Source organism: Pelophylax lessonae, assembly GCF_965119305.1.
Source record: "Pelophylax lessonae genome assembly, chromosome: 5".
In the NCBI taxonomy this organism is placed as follows: Eukaryota; Metazoa; Chordata; class Amphibia; order Anura; family Ranidae; genus Pelophylax; species Pelophylax lessonae.
In genome coordinates, this window is record NC_138772.1 from 142,026,638 (window position 1) to 142,051,129 (window position 24,492).

The following is a 24,492-nucleotide window of genomic DNA, read 5'->3' on the forward strand; positions in this document are numbered from 1 at the left end:
ATTTATCCATCATCTGATGGCTCCTTCCAGCAGGGTAATGCACCATTGTCACAAAGCTCAAATCATGTAAAACTGTTTTTTTGAACATGACAATGAGGTGACTGTACTCCAATGGTCTTCACAGTCATAAGATCTCAATCCAATAGAGCACCGTTGGGATGTGATGGAACGGGAGATTTGCATCATGGATGTGCATCAACTGCATGATGCTATCATGCCAATATGGACCAATATCTCTGAGGAATGTTTCCAATGCCTTGTTAAATCTACAGTGGATCTGGAAAGTATTTACAGTGCTTAACTTTTTCTACATTTTGTTATGTTACAGTCTTATTGCAAAATGGAATAAGCTCATTATTTTTCTCAAAATTTTACAAACAACACCCCATAATGACATTGTGAAAGAAGTTTGTTTGAAATCTTTGCAAATTTATTAAAAATAAAAAATGAAAAAAAAAATCACATGTACATAAGTATTCACAGCCTTTGCTCAATACTTTATTGAAGCACCTTTGGAACCAATTACAGCCTCAAGTCTTTTTGAGTACGATGCTACAAGCTTGGCATGCCTATTTTTGGGCAGTTTCTCCCATCCTTCTTTGCAGGACCTCTCAAGCTCCATCAGGTTGGATGGGGAGTGTTGGTGCAAGTCTGGGCTCTGGCTGGGCCACTTAAGGACATTCACTGAGTTCTCCTGTAGCCACTCCTTTGTTATCTTGTCTGTGTGCTTAGGGTCTTTGTCCTGTTGGAAGATGAACCTTCGACCCATTCTAAAGGGCAAGAGTGCTCTGGAGCAGGTTTTCTCTGGATGTCTCTGTTCATTGCTGCATTCATCTCTCCCTTGATCCTGACTAGTCTCCCAGTTCCTACCGCTGAAAAACATCCCTACAGCATTATGCTGCCACCACCATTCTTCACTACAGGCATACCCCGCTTTAAGTACACTCGCGAGTAAGGACACAGCTTGTTCAGCTTGGCATGACACTACTCCCGGTTTTTAACATTGGCGTCTATAGGAAATCTTGGTCAGCTTGACATGGCACTGCTCCCAAACCATAAGTGACAGGGATACCAAACTTAGGGAGCACCGAGAGGGGACCCAGGACTACAACATAGCCTGTTTGTGGCTGGCCAGCTTGCCTACGTAATCTACCATGTCATAGTCCTGGATCCCCTTAACATGCTCCCCAAGCTTGGTGTTCTTGTCACATAGTTTGGGAGCAATGCCGTGTCAAGTTGACCAAGATTTTCTATGGAGCTAGTGTATTTACATGCATTGAGAAATGAAAAAAGGTATTGCTTCACTTTAAGTACATTTTCGTTTTACATACATGCTCTGGTCCCATTGTGTACTTAAAAGTGGGGTATGCCTGTATAGGGTTGGTATTGGTCAGGTGATAAGCAGTGGGTGGGTTCCTCCAGCCATGACACTTACCATTCAGGCCAAAAAGTTCAGTCTGTTTCATTAGACAAAAGAATTTTGTTTCTCATGGTCTGAGAGTCCTTCAGGTGCCTTTTGGAAAACTCCAGGTGGGCTGTCATGTGCCTTTTACTGAGGAGTGGCTTCCATCCGGCCACTCTACCATACAGGCCTGATTGGTGGAGTGCTGCAGAGATGGTTGTTCTTCTGAAAGGTTCTCCTCTCTCCACAGAGAAAGGCTGGAGAACTTGTTAGAGTGACCATTGGGTTCTTGGTCACCTCCCTGACTAAGGCCCTTCTCCCCCGATTGCTCAGTTTGGCTGGGCTTGATAAAACACAGTGGACAAACAGCAGCTGATGACATGGCTCCCCAAATCATCACTGACTGTGCAAACTTCACTCTGGACCTTATGTAACTTGGATTCTGTGCTTCTCCACTCTTCCTCCTGACTCTTGTACCTTGATTTCCAAATGAAATGCAAAATGTTCCATACTCCGTGATGATTTGTGGAGCCATGTCATTTGCTGGTGTTGGTCCACAGTATTTTATCAATTCCAAAATCAGCACAGCCATTTACCAGGAAATTCTAGAGCACTTCATGCTTTCCTCTGCTGACATGCTTTCCTCTGCTGACCAGCTTTATGGAGATACTGTTTCATTTTCCAGCCCGATTTGGCACTTGCCCACACTGCCAAAAGTACCAATACTTAATTTTCATGGTTTAATAATCATGGTATCACTGTGATTGATTGGGTAAGCCTGACCTAAACCCTATATAGAATCTGTGGGGTATTGTCAAGAGGAAAATGAGACACCAGACTCAACAATGCAGATGGGCTGAAAGCCACTATCAAAGAAAGCTGGGCTTCCATAACACCTCAGCAGTGCCACAGGCTGATCGCCTCCATGTCACGCCTCATTGCTGCAGTAATTCATGCAAAAATAGCCCTTACCAAGTATTGAGTGCATACTATACTGTACATGGACATACTTTTCAGTAAGCCAACAGTTCTGTATTAAAAACCCTTTTTTTTAATTGGTCTTATGCAGGGCTTTTTTTTCTCAGAACTCAACCATGACCCCCCAAAACCCCCTCCCCAAATTGGTCAAAATTTCACTAACAGTGGGAGGGTCCTAAAGGGGTAATAAATAACAGGAGTGCATTATTTACAGAGTGCAGAGTTCGGTGGGGTTACACACAGAGTCCAGAGTTCAGGGGTGTGCTACCTGCAGAGTTTGGGAGTGTGCTAGGTACATAGTGCACAGTTCAGGGGTGTGTGCCGTGTATAGAGTTCAGGGGTGCGCTACATGCAGATTGCAAAGTTCAGCATTCTTCCACAGCTGCTTAGCCCTGCATCCCCCATCCAAATCTCACTTTCACCCCTCTTAACACAGGATAGAATACATGCATAGAATACATTAAGATTAAAAACAACCTTGTGCCTTTACAATCCCTTTAAAGAAACTTTGGTAGATTTTGAAATTCGATTTTAACAAGAGTATCTTGACCATAAATTTAAATGACTCCATAGTACCAAACTGAGAATAAGACACAGCAAATATGCTCGAAGGAATGTACAACTTTTAACAAAAAAGTTACATATTGAACAGTGATGGCCAGCATTTTTTCCTATACCATGTAGTACATTCATAGAGCCTGCAGATGTCTCTGCTACTATATTTATGGATGTCTTAGCTGGTAAATGCTAGCAGCTGAAGATCATCATACTCAGCAAGAATTCAGCATTGAGCAGTTTTCCTTGAAGCCTGAGTTCTTTATTTGAGGTACTGACTGGGGCTATAAAGTATTAGAACCTATGAGTGCTGTATCTGTGTGATTTTCCTTACTTCTTACCAGATTGAAGAGAAATAACTCAAAAACATAAGCAGACATTGATAAAAACACAAACGGCAATAAACATGCTTTTTTTGGTAGAGTGAGGAAAGGACGGAATCCCCTTTAGGTTGCCATTGCCGTTTGCGCCCCCACTGGGGAAGATCACTCACCACCAGTTCCCAGTGATGGTGCTCATCAGAACAAGAAATAAAAGGGAATGTTACCAACAGGTAAAATTTTCCTGCGTGCGCCCAAAAACGCACCCAGATGTCTCTCGCTCCCTCCACTGTAGATCCTTATTAACTCTTCCAACAAACAAGATTTATAGTTACATAGGTGATAAGGTTAAAAAACAGACACAGGTCCCCCTATTTCAATCCTGCAGTGCAACATCAGCCACCATCCTCAAGCTAAGAAGCCTGTTAATTGTTGATTTAAAGGACCAAAAGGCAGGATCAGAAGGTGGAAGGGGACAAACCCAAGTTCATAAAACACAAAGCATTCTCTGAATGGTGCCCAAGCTATATAGTTAAAAAAAAAACAAGCTGGACCAATTTAACCATGTATAATATAGTCTTGCCTGGAATTTATCTATAAAACTGGTAGTAGAAACGATTATTTTAACAATTCCTTGCATCTTTTGGGGAAACTGATGGTGAGATCTTTGTACTTAAATTCTTAGGCCCATCCACATGCCATGTCCATTATAAAAAAAGTAAAATTTTCTGTGTTTAAAGTCTGGTACACATAATTTGTTTTTTCTGTTTAACCCAGTGGGTTGAGCAAATAAAAAAACAACCCGCTCCGGTCGGAGCTTCTGTACTAACCACCAAACATTAGTACCGCAATCTCCCCCACTGAGTGGTTGTGTTCTGATAGGGGGACGGCTGGTTAAAAAAAAAAAAAAAAACGGCCAACATTTGGCCCGTGTGTATGGCACCCTGTCCAACAGAAGCCGAGCATGCTGGAAAACCAGCAGCGACTGACTCCCGATCAGCGCGTTTAGCCAGTATGCTTGGCTTCTGTCGGACATAGTGCCATACACACGGCCGTTTTTTTTTTTAAATCAGCCCGATGTTGGACAGCATTCGCTCATATGGGGCTTAAGTGTTGACCATTGTAAGCACCCCTATCCATAAAAAATGGTTTGCCTCAAACCTTTAAAGGACACTTTTAATGGACAGCATGGTCTGTTAACCACCTGCTGAATGCTCATAGTATATATTCTGCAAGCGGGCGGCAGGTGCAGGCACAATAAGGTACCTGTATGTCAGCCCTTTCTTCGAGGTTAGGTGGCGCGCATGCCCACGCCCCCTGCCGACCTGTGCTGTGATTGGACACAGCACGAGTTTGGCAGCTGATTTCAGCCAATGATTTTGGCTGAAGTCAGCTGATCGGCAGTGTCCAATCACACAAAGAGTTCTGTGTTTACAAACATATAGAACATAGGAACAGCGATCTGGCTGTTTTTGGCCTCAATTTAAGAAGAAATTAGTTTTTTGTATTGGATGTGTATTATAACAGAGATTAGAAAATATTGAGGTTTTTTTATTTTTTTTCAAAATGTTTGGTCCTTTTTTTCATGTATATAATAAAAACCCAGTGGTGATCAAATAGCACCAAAAGAAAGCTCCATTTGTGTGAAAACAAATTATAAAAATGTCATTTGCATACAGTGTTGCATGACTGCACAATTGCCAGTTAAAGTAGTGTAGTGCCAAAAAGCGAAAAATGGTTTGGCCACGAAGGGGTCAAGTGGTTAAAGAACATTGAAAAATAACTGACTGACAGGCTAGATCACCAGAGGAAAAAAAAGGGAAAAAAGCCTTAAAAAAGAAAACAAATACAGCTGCCACATATAAGAACTGGTAAACGGCAATATGAGAAATATTGTGCATCCCTCATGTCTTTGCAGTTAGTGTTTTAGTGCCTAGGTGTTTAATCATGGCTAGCAAAGGAAAATATTGATTAGATTGGCTTCTGCTAGTCAAATGGTTTAATGCATTTCTTTCACTCTTTGTTATTTTTTTGTGCTGTCCATTCCATATTCTCATTCTATGCATTTGTGTTTCTCTGAATTTCCATTGTGGCTCTTGAGGTGTGGCATAATAGATCTAGTGCCAGCAGGGCCGTGACAAGGGGTGGGCAAGAGTTATGGCTGCACTGGGTGCAATAATTTATTGCAGGGATGTGGGCGCCCTTACTCTAACCCTAAAGGGGGGGGGGCGGCAGTTTGGCATCTTTGCCCTGGGCGCTGGATGGCCTTGTCCCGGCACTGAGTGCCGGTGCCTATTGTATTAGGGGGCAGTAAGAAGCATAAATGTGTGAGCAGCGATTTGTAAAGGGACCTTAAATCACATTTCTCTCTCCTATGAAATCTGGACTGGCACAGATTTCACTTTGATTTGCTGGGGTTTGTTAAGGTCAGTTGAGACAATGCAAAAACATGATTAACACTAACATTTACTTCATGCCACCTTCTTCTTGTATATATATTATTTGCTCAGACAGGAACCAAAAAGAACTGAAATTACCACAATTGTATGCCACATCCTTGTACAAATACTAAAACAAACGCTGAGATGTAGGCGTTACAGAATACAGCGTACAAATACTATTGAATGATGTTCTCTGCTTAACTGTTATGAATAGTTGAAGAGGAAGAATCTAATTTGGAGGAAATCCTTTGATTTCATGCACAGCGTCTGGAAAAGAAACAATGTGTCTATAATAAAATGAGAGAGCAGCTGTGCTTAAGAAATAACATTCATCATTCAAATCATTTTAAGATTTGTTTTATAGTTCTAGTCTTTTGATTAAAATGCCATTTCAGTTTTAGTCCCGTTTTATTCATCTGCAATTGTTTTAGTCGTATTTTAGTAGACTAAAATCTCCAGGATATTTTTTAGGAATAAAATAATTTTAGTCAACAAAAATTGAATGTGTTTAGTTAAATTGTATTGCATTGTTTAACCACTTCCGCCCTGCCAACTGCAGTTTTACTGCGGCAGGCAGGCGCTCCTGGGCAAAGTGACGTAGTACTACGTCGCTCGCTCAGGAAACTGTTAGCTGGGGAGCCAGTGCGTGTGACCGGTGGCTCCGATGGCCGCCGGCCACTCGCGATCTCCCGCAACAGAGAGAGAGAAGGACAGACGGCTGACGTAAACACAGCCGTCTGTCATTCTCCCTGAAGTGATCAAAGAGGCTATGTGATCCTGCTATATAGGATCGCATGTCTCTGTGATTACTTCACAAGCCACGCCCCTCCACAGTTAGAATCACGCCCCTAGGGATACATACGTTGCTAGGATGCACCAAATGGGTATATGCCTGATCCTCTGGGGGATAAAGCTGACAAGCTTTTCCACACTTCTCCTGTGGTCTTTGTCTGTACACCTCACATTTTATGTGCATCGGTTGCTTTTTCTATAATCACGGTAAGTTCTACCTTTGTAGTGGGTTTTCTGCTTTCTCTATTCACCGAGTTTACGTCTTTATATTGGTATATCCCTCGTTTGGTACAATTCTTATCCTGTCCATTTGATCATGGTCCACTTATGCTTTTGCATTGAGTCCCTTCTGACTCATCTATTTTTGTATACTATAATATTGGTTTATATATTCACCTGCGGGCATATCACTATATTTTCTTTCCCCCTTTAATTGGCTTTGTTACACGTGTTCATTATTCATTGATATTTATTAATTCATATTTACTCAATATCTATATCATTTATTATATTACCATATTAATTAAATTTATTTTATTTAATTATTTACTTATTTATATTGATCATTTTCTCTGAACTGAACACGTGCTAAAACAAGGGTTCTAATCACTTATTCACTGATATTCTTTTCTTGGCCAGCTCGTCCCTTCTCCTCCCTTTGGACTATGTGGCGTATACCCACCTCAGCCCCGGATCAGGCATATACCCATTTGGTGCATCCTAGCAACGGACAATTCTCCATGCATAACATTACATCCCAGAGTTTTCGCAGTAATCCTCTGGTTGATACTTGTAATAATCTTTTTATTAGCTATGTAAGTAGCTGACCTTAGATTTGTCGTCAATAGTTTTTAGGACAGTATCGGTGTATGTGCCAACTATAGGTAAGATTTATGACTAATTAGTCTCTATTCTTAGTCTATTTTACAAAGCTCCTGAAGAGTGGATGCGATTTCCACGAAACGCGTTGAACTATGCCGTACTCATGTGGACCAGGACATGGATCAGGAACTATGTATCACGTGTATGATATGTATAATTGTGTTATTGCAACATATGTCTTTATTGCTAATATATTTCTTATGATTTGTATCCATACATGAACTGTTATATATTTTGTCTTTCTGACCCATGTCTGCAACTATTTGATCTGATTTTATCATTAGCATTAAATAAATCCTTAATTTATATACCATCTCCGTTATCTATTACATGCAGCATCGACCTCACTCAAAGTCCCGCTTTCCTTTCCCCTCTTTTTTTGTCTTGACATAGATACAGGGATGGAGGTCTTTGCTGCGATGCCGCAAATCAACTTTTTATCTTTTTGTTCAGAAAGTATGGAGGTGTTGACTGCAGCCTACCTTTTAATTGTTCACACAAGTGAATAACGGAATGGAAAATTGGGTGGGGAGGTAAATGGCGCTGTCAAATATCTAAAGGTGTATGGATACAATAAATAATGATTACACTGTCCCTAGCAAATAAATGTGTGAATAAAAAATGTAAACCCTTGGTGTAAAATATATCAATAAAACATTACATATATACAGGTATGACAAAAAAAACAGTGGTAATAAAAATACTGGTAATAAAAATACAAATAATCCTCCTACAACAATATAAAGTGACTAAAGCCTCGTACACACGAGTCGAAATTCAGCCGGGAATTTTCGTCCGACGACCGATCTGCCGATTTTCGGCTTGTTAGTATGGTGCTCTCGACAACCGACTCCGACTTTTTGGCCGAAAAAATTCTGATGTGCAGGCTATAAAATTTTTGTCCATCGTCAAAACACGTCCGATTTTCGTGCAGTCGGTACAGATTTCAACAGGGAAAAATCTTATGAGCAAGACTAGGCATGCTCAGAGATGAAAGAACACAAAGAAAGCAATCCAACACATGACATCACTTCTGAAGTAGAATTCTGTCGGACGACAAAATTCGTGTGCAGTCTAGAGCACATTCCAACCAACAGACACCACTCTGGACAAAAGACAAACGATCGGTCGGCGGAAATTCGTTGCGTGTGTACGAGGCTTAAGTGTCTACTGGTAAATACTTCCAATCTATATTATGAACCAAGTATAGTGCAAGTGGCAATCAGGATACAGAAAAAAAGTGCTGTAGTGACCAATTGTGAGTGAGCTCCAATCACTGGAGCAAGTTGCAAAGGGGAAAGTGCAAATAAAATGTTTCACTAATAATAGGCCTGTGGGCGAACGACGTAGGTCTACGTCACTTTGCCCAGGAGCGGCTGACTGCCACAGTAAATAGTCGTGCGGCAGTCGGCAAGTGGTTAAAAATCTCCATAGGTGACACTTTAAACTCTTTTTAACGGTTACCAGTTTAGAGTTACCAAACAGGTCTTTTTCTGAAATTATTGCTCTCGCTCTGGTGATACCTCACATGTGTTTAGGACACTGTTTTCATTTGCGAGCGCAACTTACGTATGCGTTTCCTTTCGTGCGTGAGCTCAGGGCGAGAGGAGCGCTTAAAATTTTTTTTTTTTTGCTATTTATTTTATTTTTAGCAGTTTTAGAAAAAAAATTAATTATGATCACTTACTGCTGTCACAAGACATGTAAACAGTAATAGGCAGTGACAGGTAGGGCCCTTTCACACGGGCTTTCTGATCAGGTCTGCCTGTCAGTTTTTCAGGTAGACCTGATTGGATGCTCCATGCACCTCTATGGAGCAGCGGATGTCAGAGTTGACATGTCCGCTGACACCCGCTGCTATCCGATCCTGCGAAATCCTGACGGATGGAAACCCTATTTTCCATCTGTCTGGAGGATCGGATTGGATGAATACGGACAGGTGGTCCATTTTCATCCGATCTCCCATAGAGAAGAGCGGGGATCTGACAGGTCTATCTCTGCAAAGTAAGAGGAGATGGACCTGTCACCCGCCTGCTCAGTGGGGATCGATCCCAGCTGAGCAAAACGGAGTCCACCAGGAGGAAAGCCCATGTGAAAGGACCCATACTCTTTATGGAGGGACCCCTCCACTGCACTTCAAAGTATTCAAAATGCCGAAATCGGCATTTCTGAATACTGCCAGTTTTTTAAGTTCGGCACTGTTAGCATCCGAGTAACCTGGAAGTGATGTTGTGACGTCGCTTCCGGGTTACTACATCGGAGACCAGAATCTGGCTTTGTTTGAGACTCCAACCAGCTGACGGACGTGGCGGCTGGTTGCTTGGGTCCCCCCGTTGGATGGGAGACCCAACTCCTCCAGCTCGCTGAGATTATGGTCGAGTTGCTGCTGAGCCACATCAGCTGTTAGACCCTGAAAGCCGACCGCCGCCTCTAAAAAAAAGTACCGGGTTGATGCCTGCAGCTGCAGATACGTTGGTTTGCGGGGCTATTCAGCATCTAAATAAGTGGTCCCTGCAGCTGATTCCCCATTGGATCAGTTTTACAGGCAGCGGAAGTGGTGCCCCCCCCCCCATGTTAGATATCTATTTACTCAGCATAACATCATCTTTCACATTATACAAAGTAAATTGGGCTAACGTCACTGTTTTGTTAAAGAAGTGTACTTTTTCCCAAAAAAATTGCATTTGTAAGACCGCTGTGCAAATACAGTGTGACATAAAATTTGCAACGGTCACCATTTTATTCTCTAATGAAAAAAAATGTTTGTGGGATCCAGTGTTGCCAACCACCCGTAGATTTACGGACAGCCTGTGAATTTTAGCCCATTTTCGGGCTGCCCGTAAATGCCCGTTACGGGCAGCGGCGCCCGTAATGAAGATGTCCGAACGGGGCCGCCACGCAACTGCGCATGCGCCGTTCCGAAGCCTGTCGGGCTCGGAAAAGCTCGCCTATTTCCGGCTGGACGGGCGCATGCGCAGTGACGAACTGGCGATGGCTGGCGCCATTTTTAAAAGACAGTGACACTGTCTTGTTGGCGCTGCGGGCTGCGGCCAGTAGAAGAAGAAGAGGAGACTAATGTGAGGACTGGCTGGGGTCCCGGGGACAGAGGACAGTATTGAAGGGGCTGAATTGGGGGCAGAAAAGGACAGTGCTTTGGGGGCTAAACTAAGGCAGGGCAAGAGAAGGACAGTGTTCAGTGCTGTGCGGGCTAAATGCAGGGGACAGAGAAGGGCACTGTGCTATGGGGGCTAAAGGCAGGGGACAGAGAAGGACACTGTGCTATGAATGAGGGCTAAATGCAGGGGGCAAAAAAGGACACTGTGCTATGGGGGCTAAATGCAGGGGACAGAGGACACTGTGCTATGGGGGCTAAATGCAGGGGACAGAGGACACTGTGCTATGGGGGCTAAATGCAGGGGACAGAGGACACTGTGCTATGGGGGCTAAATGCAGGGGACAGAGGACACTGTGCTATGGGGGCTAAATGCAGGGGACAGAGGACACTGTGCTATGGGGGCTAAATGCAGGGGGCAGAGAAGGACACTGTGCTATGGGGGCTAAATGCAGGGGACAGAGAAGGACACTGTGCTATGGGAGCTAAATGCAGGGGACAGAGAAGGACACTGTGCTATGGGGGCTAAATGCAGGGGACAGAGACGGACACTGTGCTATGGGGGCTAAAGGCAGGGGACAGAGAAGGACACTGTGCTATGAATGGGGGCTAAATAGGACACTGTGCTATGGGGGCTAAATGCAGGGGACAGAGAAGGACACTGTGCTATGGGGGTTAAATGCAGGGGACAGAGAAGGACACTGTGCTATGGGGGCTAAATGCAGGGGACAGAGAAGGACACTGTGCTATGGGGGCTAAATGCAGGGGACAGAGAAGGACACTGTGCTATGGGGGCTAAATGCAGGGGACAGAGAAGGACACTGTGCTATGGGGGCTAAAGGCAGGGGGCAGAGAAGGGCACTGTGCTATGGGGGCTAAAGGCAGGGGGCAGAGAAGGACACTGTGCTATGGGGGCAGAGAAGGACAGTGCTGTGTGGGCAGAAATGGACAGTGCTGTGGAGGCAGATAAGGAAACTGTGCTGTGGGGGTCAAAGGCAGGGGGCAGAGGACGACAGTGCTGTGGGGGGCTAAAGGCAGGGGGCAGAGAAGGACAGTGCTGTGGGAGCAGAGAAGGACAGTGTTGTGGGGGCTGAAGTGGGGGGCAGAGAAGGACAGTGCTGTAGAGGGTATATGAAGGTGGGCAGAGGAGGACTCTGCTGTGGCAGGGTGATGTAAAGGGTGGCAGAGGTGGACACTGATGTGGAGGGTGAAGGGGGGCAGATTAGGACACTACTGTTGGGGGGAATGGGGGTGTCTGCAGCCTCTGAATACCTCCTGTACCATGTCCGCATCCTCTGACCACCTCTGGTATCATGTCCACAGCCTCTAACCACCTCCTGTATGATGTCCACAGCCTCTGACCACCCTCAGGTAAGTGACAGCGCAGCCAGGTCAGTCTAACGGGGGGTCACTGATGTAAGGGCTGGGTGAATATAATAATGTAAGGGGGAACTAAGATAAAGGTTTCCCCCTTTATAGCAGGGAATCCCTTTCCCCTTACCTTAGTGTAATCTGCAGAAGGGGGTCTCTGGTCACCAGATTCCCCCTCCCCCCCCCCCACATCAGAGTTCCTGATATTCTTTTCTACATCAGAGTCTGCAGGATTCTCCCCTTACAGTGCAAGGGGGAACTCTGTGGACCCTGATGTAAAAGGGAGCTCTGATGTAAAGGGCAATGCTGCAGACCCTGATGTAAGTGGGAACTCTGATGTAAAGTAGAGTGCAGTGGACTCTGATATAAGGTGGTTTCTGGTCAGCAGAGTCCCCCTTAAATCATGATCTGCAGCATTCCTCTTTAAGTCAGAGTTACACTGTAAAGGGGAATCCTGCACACTCTGATATATGGGGGAACGCTGTGCTGGCTGGGTTATATTAATCTGACCTTCATGTAAATGGAGAAATATGGTTTATGACTTTTGTTTAACTTAAACACATTGCTAATAGCACTATCTACATGTTTATAGCTTAATTATTCATATTTGCATGGTTTAGCACTGAAAACGGCTATGTTATGTACATTTTTGCAGTGGCAGTAAAAAATTGGTGCCGTCCGTAAATTTTGGACGTTCTGCCAGTAAATTTCCCTCCGGGGGGTTGGCAACACTGGTGGGATCTAAGTAATTTTCTGACAAAAAATACAGATTTTTACTTGTAAACAAATATCAGAAATAGGCCTGCCCTTTAACCACTTGCCGACTGCCTAATGACGATTTATGTCGGCAGTCAGCCCCTCACAGGCAAAGCAACGTAGGTCTACGTCGCTAGCCTGTGAGGGAGCGAGCGCTGCCGGAGGCGCGCTCCCGCTCGGTCACAGACTCCCCCGCGCGAGTGACCGGCGGACCCAATGTCCGCCGGTAACTCGCGATCGTCGGTTACAGCGGGAGAAAGGCCGGCGGCTAATGTAAACAAAGCCGCCTGTCATTCTCCCCTGTGTAACAGCACAGATCATACGGTCCTGCTATGTAGGACTGTTGATCTGTGCTGTTACACACACAGCCACATCCAATCACAGTTAGAAGCACGCCCCTAGGGACACACTTAACCCCTCCCTCTCAAATAAAGTTAACCCCTTCACTGCCAGTGTCATTTTTACAGTAACAGTGCATATATATAGCACTGATTACTGTAGTAATGTCACTGGTAACCCCAAAAGTGTCAAAAATGTCAGTCAAGCGTCCGATCTGTCCGCCGCAATGTCGCAGTCCCACAAAAAAAAAAAATCACAGATCGCCGCCATTACTCGTTAAAAAAAAAAACCAACAAAAATGACAGAAATCTTTCCCTTAGTTAGTAAACGCGATAACTTTTGCGCAAACCAATCAAAATACGCTTATTGTGATTTTTTTCACCAAACATAGGTAGCATAAAACAAATTGGCCTAAAATGTTAAAAAATTTTGATTTTTACATTTTTTTTGGGGAATTTCATATAAAAAATGTGAAAAGTATTGTTATTTTTGCAAAATTGACGCTCTTTTTTTGTTTATAGCGCACGATCAAAAAAAAATAAAAAATCGCACAGGTGATCAAATACCACCAAAAGAAAGCTCTGTTTGTGGGGAAAAAAAGGACGTCAAAATTAGTTTAGGTACAGCGTCACAGGACCGCGCAATTTTTCGGTTAAAGTCACGCAGTGCCGAATCGCAAAATAGGCCCTGGTCAGGAAGGGGGTAAAATCTTCCGGGGCTTAAGTGGTTAAGAGGTAAAAGCGTCCCTGGTTCCCCTTCTGCTGTGTTTAGAATAGGTCTAGCTCTATAAAGCATTCCTATATCTGTGTGGAAGAATGGGGGTGATCCTATGAGCAGTACCATCCACGAGGCACCTTTGGCTGAGCAGTCTTATTTCTTGGCGGGAAGCCGCAATGCTCAGAGCCTTCCCGCTCTACTCTCACTACTACTCCATAGCTCCGGGCACGGACAGGCATTAAGCAGGAGAGGGAGTTTCTAACTCAGGGCATCATGAAACTCCACTCGGCTCACAGTCCTAGCTCGCGAACAGCGCAGTCACGTGAACGCTTTGCAGCCACTCCCCGCGTTTTGACGCTACCGGCGGGATGACGTCAGGAACCCGGAAGTCAGCAATGTCACCTGATACCGGCAAGTTTCTGGAATGGTGTGATTAGAGGTGGTGGGAGGTCAGTGCTCTGTCATGTCTGTCCGGTCAGTAGTTATAGACGCTGCATAATTTCTACAGGTGTGGGACTACAAATACCAGCATTTCTAACCTGCCAGGGTCATGGTGTCCCTGGGAGCTTAGTCTTATTTTGAATCAGATCCCACTGTCTCTCTTTCCTCCCTTGTGTTCCTATATTTTTGGGGGGATTGGTGTAGAGTTCTGCTTAAAGTGGAGCTTCAGTTAGGTTTAAAAAATACTGCCTTTCATAGAAGGACACTTACCCAGGGATCCAGTGCTGTCCTCACCCAGGACAGTTCTTCGCAAGTCTTCAGGTCACTGGTGCCGGCTATGTTGACTGTGGGAAGCCGATGTGACTCCCTTCACATTCAGCGCCCCTCTGCACATACGCGATTTGCTCTGCACGCTGTGAAAGGTCCCGCAGCCTCCTGGGACATGTCACAGGCTCAGGAAGAGGAGAGGGAGTAGAACCTCCATCCTGATTGCTTAGGCAAGGCATCACTAATAGAGATGGGCTTGGGCATGTTCAGGATCCTAGTCCCAACCCACCTGCCCGATCCCCCCAGGAAGCTGGAACTGCACACCACTAATCACAGGCAGTGAGACGTTTCCCAGTCCGCAGCTGCACAGACCGGGACATGTCTCAATGCCTGGGATTAGCGGTGTGCAGTTCCGGCTTCCTGGCGGGATTGAGCAGGTGGGTTTGGACTAGGATCCCAAACTCGCCTGAGCTTATTGTTAATCACTAAATTGCGGACTGCAGTTGCGCCATTTAGGAGCTGCTTCCTTCCCCCAGACACTGCCACTCTCATTATCACAGCGGAGTGGGAGGCGGGGGACAGATTGACAGGCACAGTAGCACTGCATGGAGGGAGCTGCCAGAGAAAACTTTTCATATTAACTTGCAGATGATTGGTTGGTAGGACACAGAGCGGTACTAGCAACCAATCACCAGCTCCTTTATATACAACGTTAACGTCAGCAGCTCCCTCCCTCCATGAAGTCCTACTGTGCCTCTCCCTCTTTCCCGCCTCCTGCTCTCTGCAGAGGACCTGGCACTGAAGGATTGGGGAGCCAGGGACACTTGATGTGAACGTACAGAGAGGTCTACTTTGGGGAAGAGAGGGTTGATGTAGAGGGGAAGAGCACACCACAGTGTGTGTGTGTGGGCGGAGGGGGGTGATGTAAAGGGGTCTGAAGGACAGGGCTACTGGGGGGGGGGGTGATGTAAAGGGCTAGAGATCCCCACTGTGTGTGTGTGTATGTGGGGGGGGTGATATGCAGGGGCAGTCATCCATAAGGCAGGGTGATGTAAGGGGCAAAGAGCACTGGGGGGGGGGGGGCAATGCAAAGGGGGAGACAGCACTGCTTGGGGGGGGGAGTTTAGGGAGGCAGTGCTGTTGAGGGGGTAATATAAAATAAAAGGAGGGTGTGTTGTAAAGGGGGCAGAGGACACTGCTGTATTGAACATTGCTGTGTGGGGGGCAGAGGGATTATGTGAAAGGGGAGGGTTCAGTTCACTACTGTGTAGGGACAGAGGACAATGTTGAAAGATTCGGATTGTGATATAAGAAATGAGGGGGTCTGTGATGGATGATAAGCAGGACTTCCCTTTTTTTTAATTAACGTTTTGCTCTAAAGATAAACTTTAGTGCCCCTTAATTTTGGCACCACCATCTTTAAAAACCTGACGCATGCACATATGTGTCAAATGTCGCTGCCAGCCTTCAGGAAATTATAGATACCTGTAGCTGATATGTGCACACGTGGTGGTGTTTCCCCCACAAGCACAGGTTACCTGAGATTTGGGACCTCATACTTGCAATATCTTTGCACACACACAGGAAACCCCCCGTATGTATGCAGATGTGCCATAGGAACATGGCAACCCTGCAGCGCATCTGTGTAAGTACGGAATTTGCCTGCTTGTATAGGTAACATTCAGTTCCTTGGACAGCTTTCAGAGTTCTAATTTATGCCCCTAGTAATGTTCTAATGGGTGTCAGCTATGTATACCAATAAATGATTCCTATTCTTCAACCTCTTCTATTCAAAATCATGAGGATGACTGGGAATGAAGTGGCTGTTTACTTGATCTGTTTCTGATTTGAAATGTTAAGCTGACATTTGTATGTCGGTACATTCTGGTCTGCACGTTGAACACTTAAAATAACATTTCATTATAAATGATTATGCTGTTGGGAGATGCTTCTTGTTCACTAACTTTTCCATTTGCTGAAATTTCAGGTAGTTTTGTGAAAGAACTTCTTGTCAACTTGATATGTGGTGAACATAATTACCTTGTGACCTTTCAAAGCTGCCAAGCCTGGATTAAAGGTTAGTTGTAAGTGACTGCATACAAAATGTGGAATATTATCTGTCATAAGCCATTATTCGGTCATTTTATGAATGCATACCCTTTTATGTTGGGATCATGACTTTCACTAATAATAATGATGGGAAGGGACCTACAACCCAGTTGTATTAAGGTACCTGTGGGCATTATATTGAAGGGGATTATGGGGAATTTTAGTGCTCAAAGATCTCATAAATATATGCATCTTACTGATCACCTGCAGAGCTGAGTTTATTTTTGCACTAACACAAGGAAGCTGTGGGTTATCAGCAGAAAGTAGGGACATTGCTATGGTCTCAAGAGACCCAGGACACAAATATGAGAAAAAAATGGTGGTGCACCAAACGGTGGACAGGATCAAGATGGAGTGGTTTTAAGGTATTGGGATGTGGGTGAGCCTTTAGTATCCTCGCGTACAGTGCTGGCCCTCTGGTCCTGCATTTACGTGATGACATCACAGAGTTGCGACCACTCAGGCAGTGAAGGAAAGTGGATTCAGGGAACCTGTGTTATATTTTACCTTGTTCCAATCCCCTAGACAAAAGAGCAGTTAACCCTTGCAGAAGAGTGCCCACTGCAAGGATAACTTTTTCTCCAGCCTGGACATGAGCTTACAACATATACTGCCCCTTACATTTTTGTAAATATTTTATTATATCTTTTCATGTGACAACACTGAAGAAATTACACTTTGCTTCAATGTAAAGTAGTGAGTGTACAGCTTGTATAACTGTGTAAATTTGCTGCCCCTCAAAATAACTCAACACACAGCCATTAATGTCTAAACCGCTGGCAACAAAAGTGAGTACACCCCTTACATTTTTAAAATTTGGACATTTTCACTTAGGGGTGTACTCACTTTTGTTGCCAGCGGTTTAGACATTAATGGCTGTGTGTTGAGTTATTTTGAGGGGCAGGAAATTTACACAGTTATACAAGCTGTACACTCACTACTTTACATTGTAGCAAAGTGTAATTTCTTCAGTGTTGTCACATGAAAAGATATAATAAAATATTTACAAAAATGTGAGGGGTGTACTCACTTTTGTGAGATACTGTAATTTTCCCTTTTTGAATCAAAACAACTTTATTGTGTACTGAAAACAACACAAGACATATATGCAGTAATAACTGGCACTGGACAGTAATCAGCAAAAAAAGGAACAATAGCATATAGACATAAAATGCAGGACAGTAAAAAAGAAAAAACAAAGCATCCCAAACAAGTGACCTATTACGAGGCAGCAGAAACAGCAAGTGAGCATCTAACAGCTGGTCGGTGAAACAGCACTCATGACGTACACGTAGTGGAAGAATTGAGCCACCGGTCCCAAACCTTATGATACTTGCCCGGGCATCCCCTATTGACATAGATAATCTTCTTATATGGGAGAGTGACATTTACCTCATTGATCCAGGCAGCCAAAGTAGGCACAGCCTGTTGGATCCAGCCTCTAGCCAAAAGTTTACGGGCCATAAAAAGAGTTTTGTGTAAAAAGGTAACCAAGTGTTTGTCCAGCTCGGCGTCAGGGAACAGCCCGAGGAGGCACAGTCTGGGGTCGAGTGTCACAGGAGCACCATCTGGTCATGGAGAAATTGGACAACTTGGGCCCAAAATCCCCGCACACAAATGTGCCAGCCGACAACAGACACTTAGGGCAATGGGAAACCCGGGCGGGACAAAACTTAGCCATGCGTACAGGAGTAAGGTATGCCCGGTGGAGGATACATACATGGGTAAAACGGTCAGACATCTTGGGGGAAACAAATTTGGCACAAAGCAAAGCATCTTTCCAGTCCTCATCCAGAACCTCCCCCAACAAGGGTTCCCACTTAGATTTAAGGTGGTACGCAACTTTATTAGCCGCAGGAGTCACCAACATTTCATACAGTAGGGCAATCAGTTTACAGTGATCCGTCCCGATGAGAACCCTAGACAGATCCAGTGGTTCCACAACACGTGACCGGAAACTGGGCCCGCAAAGGATGATGAAGTTGCATGTAACGAAAAAACATGTTGGGCGGAAGGTTAAATTCCCGCTTGAGTTGACTATACGGTTTCACCGATCCCTGATGCAGTACATGAGAGAGCAGGAAAACACCCTTAGAGATCCAAACCTTCGGATCAGGGAGCAGCAGGAGTTCAGGCAGCATTTTATTCAACCACAGCGGAGTATCAGCATGAAAAGGTTCACATCCCAGCTTTTGCAATGCCACATCCCAGATCCGTTTATAGTTATAGAGGAGTCCCCCACGTGGAGGACACCTAGGAGAACCCTGCACCCCCCCCGAAAAAGATCACAAAACGGGTGAGGGACATCGGCTCCCGAATCCTTACAGACCAAAAGACGGCACCGCAGATTATCCTGTTTGTCCAGGTGGAAAAAATGGGACAGCTGAGCAGCCAAGTAATACAGAGGGAGGTCCGGGACGGCAAGGCCCCCCAGGGAGGTGGGGAGTCGGAGCACACGCGAGGACAACTTGCGCCGGGAGGAGCCGCAAATGAAGGAGTTCCAGAGGGACTCTAGGACCTTAAAATAGCAGAGAGGCACATATACAGGGCAGTGCCAGAGGACATACAATATTTTAGGTAAAAGGATAATTTTAAGGAGACCTATGCGCCCCATCTCCCCTAAGGGAAGCCTAGCCCACGTTTGTAATTTAGCCTTAAACAGAGCAATAACTGGCTCAACGTTGAGCTAAACATATTCTGATAGATCACGAGAGACACATACTCCTAGATACTTAACCTTACTCACCCGTTGTAGGGGCGAAGAGGCCTGATCTAAAGTGGGGGGGAAGACATCCATGGGAAGGATCTGGGATTTATCCCAGTTGATGCGTAGGCCACAAAACTGGCCAAAACGTTCAATCACCTGTAGAGCCGAAGCCAGGGAAGGACCTGCGTCAGAGAGGTACAAGAGCATATCGTCGGCATACAGATTAACTGTCTCCACCAGAGGGCCGACGCAGAGTCCCGCGATGCCCGGATGGGAGCGAAGCGCCGCCGCCAAGGGCTCCACCGCAAGCGCATATAATAGGGTAAAGACAGGGCATCCCTGACGCGTGCCCCGAGAAAGGGGAAACACATCAGAAGTCCATCCATTCGCCAACACCCGCGCTCGAGGGGCATCGTAGAGGATGGTCAACCACTTGATGAAGCGCGGGCCAAAGGAGCGTAAACAGTGCCACAAATAGGTCCATTCGACAGAATCGAAGGCCTTAGCCGCATCAAGCGAGACCACCACGCGAGACCCGATCTGATCATGCGAGGCCTGTAAGTTCATAAAAAGGCATCTGGTATTGTACGCAGTGTTTATTGTGGGCATAAAACCGGTCTGGTCAGAATGTATCAACGTAAGGATAACTTGATTTAAGCGGAGAGCCAATATCTTGGCCAAGATTTTTACGTCAGTCTGTAAGAGAGATATAGGTCTGTACGATTCAGGTTGGAGAAGATCCTTCCCCGGCTTCGGGAGCAGTATTATAAGAGCCTCACGCATAGAATCCGGTAGAGCAGCTCCCTCAAATATGGATTGATACAGGGCCACAAGTCTGGGAACCAGGGTAGAGGAGAAGTGAGTATAAAACTCTATTGGGAGACCATCTATACCCGGTGCCTTACAGCGGGCAAAACTGGAGATTGCCACCTGCACCTCTTCTGTGGAGAAGGGGGCCTCAAGGGCCGCCACCTGGTCCGCCGAGAGCTGAAGAAGGGAAAGATCAATAAACAAGGCGAGCAGTTCAGGGGGGTCGTAGGCCACCTTGGAGGAGTATGTGTCACGGAAAAATTCAGCAAACATGCCAGCAACCTGGGCAGTGTCACTAACCAGAGAGCCGTCCGGGGCGGCTAGGGAGATAACAATGGGGGGACGGGCCTCCAAATGAGCCAGGTACGCTAGAAGCCTACCCGGACGCTCACCTTGTTCAAAAATACGCCGTCTAGCAAAAAACATTTTATGGCGGGCTCGTTCATAGCTAAGCTGCTCAGCCACCCGCGTCTGTAACCTAAGGCTATCCAGGGCTTCCGGGGTAGGCGCTAAGGCATACTGAGCCTCGCGGGAGGCCAGCTCCTCTAATATCTGAGCATATGAGGCTCGAGACTGTCGCTTGAATTTAGAGATAACATCCGAAACATGTAAACGTGCATGGGATTTAAACGCATCCCATACCGTCAGGACATCTGAGGTGCCGTCGTTGAACTCAAAAACCTTCAGTGGGGCCATGGGAACAGAGAAAAAGGTATAACAGAAGGATAGTACACTTCAGCGGAGACCGAGCCTACAGGGAGACACAGCAGATAACTACACGACATAGCATGGAGATGCATGATAAAGAAAATAAAAAAACAGGAGCATAACGCACAACATGGAGATATGCACACACAGCAATAGCGTAGGTGATTCATATACAGTACACAAAAAACATCCATAAAAAACAAAACCCTAACCCACCCAGCTCTACACCAACCCCAACCTGTGTGAGCATACAACCCCGAACAAAAAGTCCCAACAAAAACTGGAAGGAGATTGCGCCAGCCATGGTGGAGACCCCGGAGGATCCAACACAACCATGGCCGGGGTACCAAACTTGAAAAAGCAAGTGCCCAATACAAGGTGGCAACATGGGCACATAGCAGCAGGGGGGCAACCATTCTCTGAAAAACAAAAGAGGACACTTGACGCATCCGGTTGACAGCTCCCAGGGGACACGACACCCAGGGGCCGTGTAGGTAGAACAAACCGGAGATGAGTCCGCACGGCAGTCTGTTGAAAGTCCATCAGTTAGGCCGGAAAAAACAAAAAATATAGGTAGCTTCCAAGCAGTAAACGAGGGGGGAGAAGGGGGGTCCAGGAGCAAGGGCAAAAGTCATAGGTAACAGCAGGTAAACACTTCAAAGACCCCCCAGTAGGCACAAACAGTGAGATACAGGCCCCAACGATAGTGTTGCCAGGCGATCCATAGTAGCCACGGGCAAGTAAAAGATAGGCAACGGGCGGGAAATACGGGAGAGGCAAAGTACTTACAGCTCAAGCAGGGCGCAGTCTGTCCAGCCACGCCACAGCCTCATTCGGGTCCTCGAAAAAGTGCACCCGGTCCTCTCCGACCACTCTAAGCCGGGCTGGGAACAACATAGCGTACTTCAGATGGCAGGCCCGCAACCTCCACTTGATATCCACAAACTTGCCCCGACGTCGCTGGACCTCCGCGGAGAAATCAGGAAAAGCCAGCATCTGGGAGTTGAGATGGGGAATATTGCCTTTATCCCGGGCCAGGCGGAGAATAACATCCCGATCCCTGTAGTTGAGGAACTTAGCTATGAACACCCGTGGAGGAGCCCCCGGAGGCGGCGGCTTAGACGGCACACGATGGGCCCTCTCCACCACGAATGACTGAGAGAAGGGTTCACGGCCGTATGTAGTAACAAGCAGGTCCTCAAGAAACAAGGCCGGGGAGGCCCCCTCAGCACCCTCAGGCAGGCCAACGAATCGCAAATTGTTGCGACGCATGCGATTCTCCAAGTCATCCTGTTTAGCCAGGAGCATAGAGATATGGCGTTCGACCTGATCAGAGGAGGCCTGCAGAGGGGGGACCGCATCCTCCACGTGGCCCAGGCGGCGCTCCGTCTCCGACACCCGCTCCCGGAGCCGCTGCATGTCCTGCCGGATGAGGGAGACATCGATCTTCACCTCCTCGATTTTCGCCGTCAGGGTCGCCTGGCAGGTTGAGATGGCATCCAGGACCTGTGCAAGATCAGTGGCGGGAACGTCCGAGGAGGTGGGCCGCACCAATCGCCGGCGGGGCCCTTGTCTTTTTTTTTTCCCGGAATTTATCCAGCTTAGCGGCGGCTTCGGACTTCTGCCGAGGGGGAGACATACAGCCACCGGGTCCGTGCAGGAATAGAAGCCGTTGCAGGGTAAGTTAATCGTCGGGTAGGAAGCAGGATCGTTCAATCAGGATGATGCCGGCGGAGCTCACGGTCAGTGCGTCCTACTCCATTGAGCTTCAGGCCACGCCCCCAGATACTGTAATTTAAAATAGAAACATGGGACAGGAGATGAAAATGTTGTTACAGTGCCTTGCGAAAGTATTCGGCCCCCTTGAACTTTGCGACCTTTTGCCACATTTCAGGCTTCAAACATAAAGATCTAAAACTGTCATTTTTTGTGAAGAATCAACAACAAGTGGGACACAATCATGAAGTGGAACGAAATTTATTGGATATTTCAAACTTTAACAAATAAAAAATTGAGCGTGCAAAATTATTCAGCCCCTTTACTTTCAGTGCAGCAAACTCTCTCCAGAAGTTCAGTGAGGATCTCTGAATGATCCAATGTTGACCTAAATGACTAATGATGATAAATAGAATCCACCTGTGTGTAATCAAGTCTCAGTATAAATGCACCTGCACTGTGATAGTCTCAGAGGTCCATTTAAAGCGCAGAGAGCATCATGAAGAACAAGGAACACACCAGGCAGGTCCGAGATACTGTTGTGGAGAAGTTTAAAGCCGGATTTGGATACAAAAAGATTTCCCAAGCTTTAAACATCCCAACGAGCACTGTGCAAGCGATAATATTGAAATGGAAGGAGTATCAGACCACTGCAAATCTACAAAGACCTGGCCGTCCCTCTAAACTTTCAGCTCATACAAGGAGAAGATTGATCAGAGATGCAGCCAAGAGGTCCGTGATCACTCTGGATGAACTGCAGAGATCTACAGCTGAGTTGGGAGACTCTGTCCATAGGACAACAATCAGTCGTATACTGCACAAATCTGACCTTTATGGAAGAGTGGCAAGAAGAAAGCCATTTCTTAAAGATATCCATAAAAAGTGTCGTTTAAAGTTTGCCACAAGCCACCTGGGAGACACACCAAACATGTGGAAGAAGGTGCTTTGGTCAGATTAAACCAAAATCGAACTTTTTGGCAACAATGCAAAACATTATGTTTGGCGTAAAAGCAACACAGCTCATCACCCTGAACACACCATCCCCACTGTCAAACATGGTGGTGGCAGCATCATGGTTTGGGCCTGCTTTTCTTCAGCAGGGACAGGGAAGATGGTTAAAATTAATGGAAAGATGGATGGAGCCAAATACAGGACCATTCTGGAAGAAAACCTGATGGAGTCTGCAAAAGACCTGAGACTGGGACGGAGATTTGTCTTCCAACAAGACAATGATCCAAAACATAAAGCAAAATCTACAATGAAATGGTTCACAAATAAACATATCCAGGTGTTAGAATGGCCAAGTCAAAATCTAGACCTAAATCCAATCGAGAATCTGTGGAAAGAACTGAAAACTGCTGTTCACAAACGCTCTCCATCCAACCTCACTGGGCTCGAGTTGTTTTGCAAGGAGGAATGGGCAAAAATTTCAGTCTCTCGATGTGCAAAACTGATAGACATACCCCAAGCGACTTACAGCTGTAATCGCAGCACAAGGTGGCGCTACAAAGTATTAACTTAAGGGGGCTAAATAATTTTGCACGCCCAATTTTTCAGTTTTTTTATTTGTTGAAAAAGTTTGAAATATCCAATAAATTTTGTTCCACTTCATGATTGTGTCCCACTTGTTGATTCTTCACAAAAAATTACAGTTTTATATCTTTGTTTAAAGCCTGATATGTGGCAAAAGGTCGCAAAGTTCAAGGGGGCCGAATACTTTCGCAAGGCACTGTATATAGTGCTTATACAGGTTGAAATGAACTAGTTAAATCAGTTGTTAAGCCACTTATATAAAATTATATAATCCCCTCTGTAATAGAACACGAAGTGCTCCTGTGCCTGTGTTATAAAAAAAAAAAATATGCAGATTGGTACCTAAATCAGAGCGTCTCCTGGAGCTTAGCTGATCCCTTGGCCCTCTGTGCCCGGCTGACAGCTCCAGTAGCCGGCCACTGCAGCGGATGTCAGCCGGGGAGGAGTGGAAGAGAGGAGAGAGCCGAGCGGTCTCGTGATTGCCGGAAGCCGCTCAGATTTACGTACAGATTGCATATTTTTTCTTTAACAGACAC

At 45.8% G+C, this 24,492-nt stretch overlaps 1 protein-coding gene across 4 annotated transcripts in view; it reads left to right on the top strand.

Annotated features, from left to right (window-relative positions):
- The first annotated feature begins 14,001 nt into the window (after positions 1 to 14,001).
- The window catches only part of OXNAD1 (oxidoreductase NAD binding domain containing 1), a 126,925-nt gene continuing 116,434 nt past the window's right edge, over positions 14,002 to 24,492 (top strand). The window contains exons 1-2 of one of the 4 annotated variants that reach the window (XM_082259591.1): positions 14,002 to 14,114; positions 16,361 to 16,457. The gene's annotated coding sequence lies outside the window, so the exon portion shown is untranslated. The remainder of the gene's footprint in view (positions 14,115 to 16,360; positions 16,458 to 24,492) is intronic. The other 3 variants (XM_082259589.1, XM_082259590.1, XM_082259592.1) reach the window with 3 other exon arrangements.